Here is a 6509-nt window from a genome sequence, read left to right on the forward strand (position 1 = left end):
CATGAACGTTTTTTGGGTGCACTTCACTTTTCTAAAGAAATGAGAGGTCCTTTTATTTGCAAATGACAGAGATTAAACAAATTAAAACAAGAGAAAATTGAGATAAAACAAATTAACAAACTTAGCTCCCATAAATCAATCCTTATCATACTTCTTAAAACTAACAAAGAGTAAATTTTAACTCAAAAGAAGTAATAAAATAATAAACAGCAATGTGCTCTTCAAAATCTGTCCAAGTTTCTGACCCAGATAAATTAGTCTCTAGGAGGCTGGCATTTTATGAGTGATTGCTTTAGCATTAATAATAAAATTGAGGATCATAGAGCTGCACAGAGGGAGTAGAAAAGAAGTGGCAAAATTTTCCCTGGGAAAAGTAATTTATTGCAAGGACAATTCTAGAAGATTATGCCCAAAATATGGTTTGTGGATATTCCAAACATGAAATGGTGGATAGCTGAAGGTAGTACAGATTGATCAAAAATAAAGTCATGGGAGTTGAACTTCATTTCCATTTTGAAGACAACTACTTATATCTCCCCTGATGCTGTACCTTTTAGCCACTAAACTTGACCCTGTCTCTTTGGCTCAGACCTAATGGCTAGATCCTTGGCCAACAAGAAATCCTTGAAACTATCACACCAGAAAGTGAGATTTCTTCTTTACAGGAATTTCAGCAAGGCATTTAGCCACTTCTCATGAATAGTTATAGGCAAAATTAAGACTTGCGGGCTAGGGATGCATATTTGGGCTTGTTTTTATTGAATAAATTCACCCAAAAAACATTAAGTAATGCATTAGGTAACAAAATATGGGGAGATTTCTGTATGGAGCCTCAGCGTTTTGAACTTGTCTTCTTCTAGCCAATATTTTTAATGAATATTCAAAGTAAGATACAGAAGGTAGATAGCAATTTTTTAGACACCAGAAAATTGGAATGATTTCTTTGGCGATAATCTGAATTTAAAAGCTCAGAGAGGGTCAAAACTAAAAAATCCAATGCTGTAGCTCAAGGGAAAAGTTAAACTTCAGGGGTAAAGAATGTAATAGACCTGGCAGCAACAATATTGTAGAAAGACAAAGAATTTTAATCACCTACAAATTTGATATAAACTAGCCCCAATGGATTTTTCAGAAAAAAATAACACATTCCTGCCTATCTAGGACTATAATTCCAAAGCTAAATAAGACAAAAACTGGGTTAATCAATATTTTTGAATGAGTAAACAAAGAAAGGAACAATTAATGAGTGAAACAACTAACAAGCATTGTTGAATTTTTATTGGGCAAAACTGGTCATTTAAAGACTTGTATAAAGTATTTCCTCACAATTGCAGCTGCAAATATGTGATGCATTGCTCTACAAAGTAGTCAACTCCTCAAATCTGGCTTTATTAGAAGAAGTGGCAGCATCCCTTACAAAGAAGGTTTAAACTGCATGAAGGAATTGAGTCAGGAATTGATGATTTCCAAGTCTCTCTCCACTTCTACGATTCTCTTGAGCAAAGTTTTGATGGAGGAAGAGTAGAGATGACAACCACAAGAAGGATTCTTTTTCCAGATCAGAAGGGGAACTGGCCAGTTGTCTCCTTTTTCCCCTGACATGAAAAAGAAAAAAAAAAGACACATTGGTGAAGAGTCAAAATGACTCTGATAATATCAACTTTTTCACCTAAAGAACTGTGGACTTCAGGCATTCTAGTTAATCTCTCGAAGCCCCAGTCTCTTCATCTGTAAATTAAGGATAATATAACCTAACCTATGTGAGACTAGGTGGTGTCCTGACTGAAGAAGGTGAAGAATGTAGGGACTGGCATAAACTAAATGTGCAATGCATTGTGACTAGTGTTCAAGGTGGAGTACACGTGTTCCAGTATATGCCAAGGTTGCATCTCTGGAGGCAACCACTTGTCTCTTGCCCTGCCCTTCTAGAAAAATACATCAAATTTCATTTAATTGTCCTATGTTCTTTACAGCCTCTTGTGTATACTTCTTTCTTTCTAAACTAATGGTTAGCTTTTCTCATTTGCCACTTATAAAGACACTGATCTTTAAGGCACAAATATACATGGAGAACCACATACACACACAAACACACACACACACACACACATACACACACACACACACCACACAGATACGTATATTTTTTTGAAACACTGAAATTAATTCTCTTTGGAATTGGAAATAAATGTTTACCAAGTCAGTTCAGTCACAGATAAGCTTTTCCCTTAATCATTTACAACTACAATTTTCTCAAACTGGGAGTCAGAGCATATTTGCTAAGCTGTGACAATATGATTTCTTTTAGGCACACAGATATTCTAATACAGCAAGAATTCAAAGGCTTATTTAAAAACTAAAAACATCTGGAATACAATTTTGCGTTTCCTTTACATGAACATTACATTTTTAAAAACTGGGATCTGCAAGTTTGATATGTAAAAGACAAAAAATATTTGTACTTTTTAAAAAATGTTTATTCATTTATTTTTGAGAGAGAGAACACGAGTGGGAGCGAGGGAAGCACAGAGAGAGAGGGAGACAGAGAATCCCAAGCAGACACTGTGCGGAGCCCGACACGGGTCTCTCAAACCCATAAACCTCAAGATCATGACCTGAGCCGAGACCAAGAGTTGGATGCTTAACCAACTAGCGCCTCAGGTGCCCCTATTTGTGCTTTTAAAAATAATTTCTACCAAACATCTCAGAAGAGCTTCTGAGATCACCTTCAGAGTGATGGGGAGTGCCTCCTGAGACAGAAAACATAATCATCCTTTTAGGAGTGAAACACTAAATTCTCATTCACTGCCACCAAGGAGAAAATGTACAACGTTGCCATCACACTAAGCAACGCCATAGATCGACACTCCATTCAACTCCCCTCTCGTTACTCAGGGACTGTTTTGTTGTGAAAGCACACCCAATCCCAGGCGAATAGAATCAGCTTTTCTGATAGGAACAAAAGAGAAGTCTGACCTTTATCAAGCACTTGACATTTGTTGGCACTGTGCAAAGCACGGCTTTCTAATTTAACCTTCAAAATAAATCTATAAAGTGAGGTATATTGTTCTCATACTAAAGATAAGTTACCTGAGGTTTACTAAGGGCAACTGATTTGCCCAAACCATGCAGCTAGCGAGTGGTGAAAGTGTTTCTCAGTGTGTAGTTCCAGGGACCCTCACACTACATCACAGAGAGCTTCGGAAAGGACCAGATTCTTCCCACACCCAAAGGTGCTAAATGAGAGTGGGGACAATGAAGCAGAGGCTGCATTTTAAAACAAGCACCTTGGGGCGCCTGGGTGGCTCAGTCGGTTAGGCGTCCGACTTCAGCTCAGGTCACGATCTCACGGTCCGTGAGTTCAAGTCCCGCGTTGGGCTCTGGGCTGATGGCTCAGAGCCCGGAGCCTGCTTCTGATTCTGTGTCTCCCTCTCTCTCTGCCCCTCCCCTGTTCATGCTCTGTCTCTCTCTGTCTCAAAAATAAATAAACGTTTTAAAAAAATTTAAAACAAGCACCTCAGGTCATTCTGACCCTTTTTAATTAATCACTCTGGTGGGCAAGGCCTCTGAAAGACAAACATAAGAAAATGTCCATTCTTGAATGTATTCATCATTTTTTTTCCTCCTGTTGAAATAATTTGTTTCATTTTGCATTAAATAACAGTGTTCGCTCCACTGTCAGGTACTCTCATACACGTCTTCATCTTAAAGTCAAGGCTAATGACTTGGCTAATGACAAGGCTAATGAGGTGTTTACCCCAAAGAATTAAAAGTGAGTATTCAAGTACATGGACACTCGTGTTCACAGCAGCATGATTCACAATTGCCAAAAGGTCGCTTCCAATGTCCATCAATAGATGATGGATAAACAACTAGTGGTATATACACATGGAAAGGAATAAAGTGGTGATACACACTGGGGCATGGATGAACCTCCGAAACATTATGCTGCACAAAAGAAGCCAAACACAAAATATCACATCTTCTATGATTCCATGTATATGAAATATCCAAAACAGACAAATCCGTAGGACAGAATTCAGGCTGGAGGTTTCCAAGGGCTGTAGGGAAGGGGTAACAGGGTAAGAATGCTTAATGAATAGTGGGTTTGTCTATGAGTGAGGTAAATGTTTGGGAACTAGAAAAAAGTGGTGGCTGAACAACATTGTGAGTGTACAAAATGCCACTGAATTATTCACTTTAAAATGATTAATTTTAGGGGCGCTTGGGTGGCTCAGTCAGTTGAGCGTCTGACTTCAGCCCACGTCATGATCTCATGGTTTGTGAGTTCAGCCCCACACTGGGCTGTTTTCAGGGAAGAGCCCACTTTGGATCCTCTGTCTCCCTCTCTCTCTGCACCTCCCCCACCCTGTGCTCTCCCTCTCTCTCAAAAATAAACATTAAAAATAAATAAATAAAAGGTTAATTTTATGTTATGTGAATTTCACTTCAAATTATTTTTAAAAAATAAGAGATAATACTACTAGCTTCTAATTTCCTTTCATATTTGGTCCAAGTTTGATGCTAAGAGTATTTTGGGGGGAAAGCAATAGTGATGATAACTTTATAATATTCCCGGATTAAGTGTCTCTAACTCCATGGCCAACAGATGGCGCTCCAGTTTCAATTGTAACGGAAGTTCTCAGACTATCTCACACAAAGGTCTCCGTTTCCATTAATAACAAGATTAAACGCATGTCCTTAAAACTCTGTTATGGGGCTAGAAACTTTGACTGATGTTTCTTAATTTCCCTTAGAAATTACAGCCTAATCATAAAGTGGATATACAAAAATAAATAAATAAATAAATAAATAAATAAATAAGATAAAAATAAGAGTGACTATAAAGCAGCAACTTTGAGTACAGAAGTCATACATGAAAATTTTTAGTGGGGCCAAAACAGTAATGATGGGTAGAAAAGCAGAAGTTTTACTAGCAGATAGACCTAATTTCTAACTCAGTCTCACCATTTTCCAACCATGTGACCTTGCTTAACAAAATTGCCTAGTCTCTCAGAATCTGTTTTCTCCTGCAAAATGTTGATAACACGTTCTTCCAAAGTTAGTTGTAACAATTAGGAATAATGTGTTTGTCAAGTGCTTTGCAAAACATTTAGTAGATAGTAGGTACTCAGTAATATTTAGCTATTCTAATTGGTGACAGATAAAATATAGAAATACATATAGGATTTATTGGCCTTGGGTCATATGCATTTAAGTTAAATGCAGTCCATTACTATTACCTGCATATTAACAGCATGGAATTTGACACACCACAGATGTATTTGTAAATTGTTAGAGTCAGTTAAAGTCTTAAATGCTTATGCTTTCTGTAAGTCAAACATTGAAGTGACATTATATTGATACAGCAGAAAGTTCATAATATATTATTAGGTGGAGAGATAAAACAGATTGCAAAACAGTATTATAGTGTAGTCCCAATTTTGTTTAAAAACTGTATATCTGGTAAGATATACAGCAATATATTAATGTTGGTTATCTTTGGGTCGTAAAACTATAGCTGATTTCAGTGTTATTAATACTTTTTACACATTTTTAATATTTTCTATAATAAATATGTATTAATTTCTAGTGACACACACACACACACACACACACACACACACACAAATCTTTTTCATATACTACTGTGTGAAGCTAGGAATATATCAGATATGGACACAGCAAGTCTGTGAACCAGTTGAATCCACAGAGGAAGTACACTCAGAGCTTAGATATATAGTGCCCTGGGACCTCCCTCCTGCTTAGAATTCTCCATAGGGGGAAAAATAAATGGAAAAACAAACCCAGATGTGTTTCTCTTTGCCAGTGTTTCAGGCCAGCATATGTAAACAGTATCAGTGAGATGTTCAAACAGCTGATTAGAAAGGAGAAAATTCAGTTGGCTTCACAATTTGGAATCATGTCAAACACCCTCTCAAAAATAAACAGACATGCCAATGTCAAAATTTCTTACTAGCCTTAATTCATAAGACAAAGTTTTTGTATTTATAATAATTTGGGAATATTCATCAAAAACTTTAAATACACATATACTTTCAACCCAGCATACCCCTTTTCTAGGACTCTGTCCTATAGAAAGACATAGACTTGCACCAAGATTCATGGTCGAGGGTTGTACAGGGCAGCATGGCTTATAAGAACAAAAATTGCCACTAATGGGGAATGATTTTTACATCATAAGGCATTCATACTATAGAATGCTATGCAGCTGTTAAGTAGAATGCTATAGATTTCTAAATAAGGACATGGAATGATCTCCCACACACATTAAGTGGAAGGAAAAGAGTAAGAGAGCTATAACAAAAGTAAGATACCATTTACATTTAAAAAAAAACCTCTCTTTGTGTATGTGCATAATACTTATGTACACATATTTAAATATGTAAATACATAGAAATATTGAAAAGGTCTAGAAAGGTAATACCTAATTATTAACAATGATCATATCTAAGGAAAGTTTTTTAAACTATGTTTTCTAAATTGTT

The 6509-nt window shown here is 36.6% G+C and overlaps 1 long non-coding RNA gene across 1 annotated transcript; it reads right to left on the reverse strand.

Annotated features, from left to right (window-relative positions):
- Positions 1-1263: 1263 nt before the first annotated feature.
- LOC123591340 lies at positions 1264-6172 on the reverse strand. Its single transcript, XR_006709252.1, has 2 exons — positions 6074-6172; positions 1264-1595 (listed from the first exon to the last, which is right to left on the reverse strand). It is a non-coding gene; the product is annotated as an uncharacterized LOC123591340 (long non-coding RNA).
- Positions 6173-6509: the final 337 nt, after the last annotated feature.

The sequence above is a fragment of the Leopardus geoffroyi genome, chromosome B4 (genome assembly GCF_018350155.1).
Source record: "Leopardus geoffroyi isolate Oge1 chromosome B4, O.geoffroyi_Oge1_pat1.0, whole genome shotgun sequence".
Lineage (NCBI taxonomy): Eukaryota > Metazoa > Chordata > Mammalia > Carnivora > Felidae > Leopardus > Leopardus geoffroyi.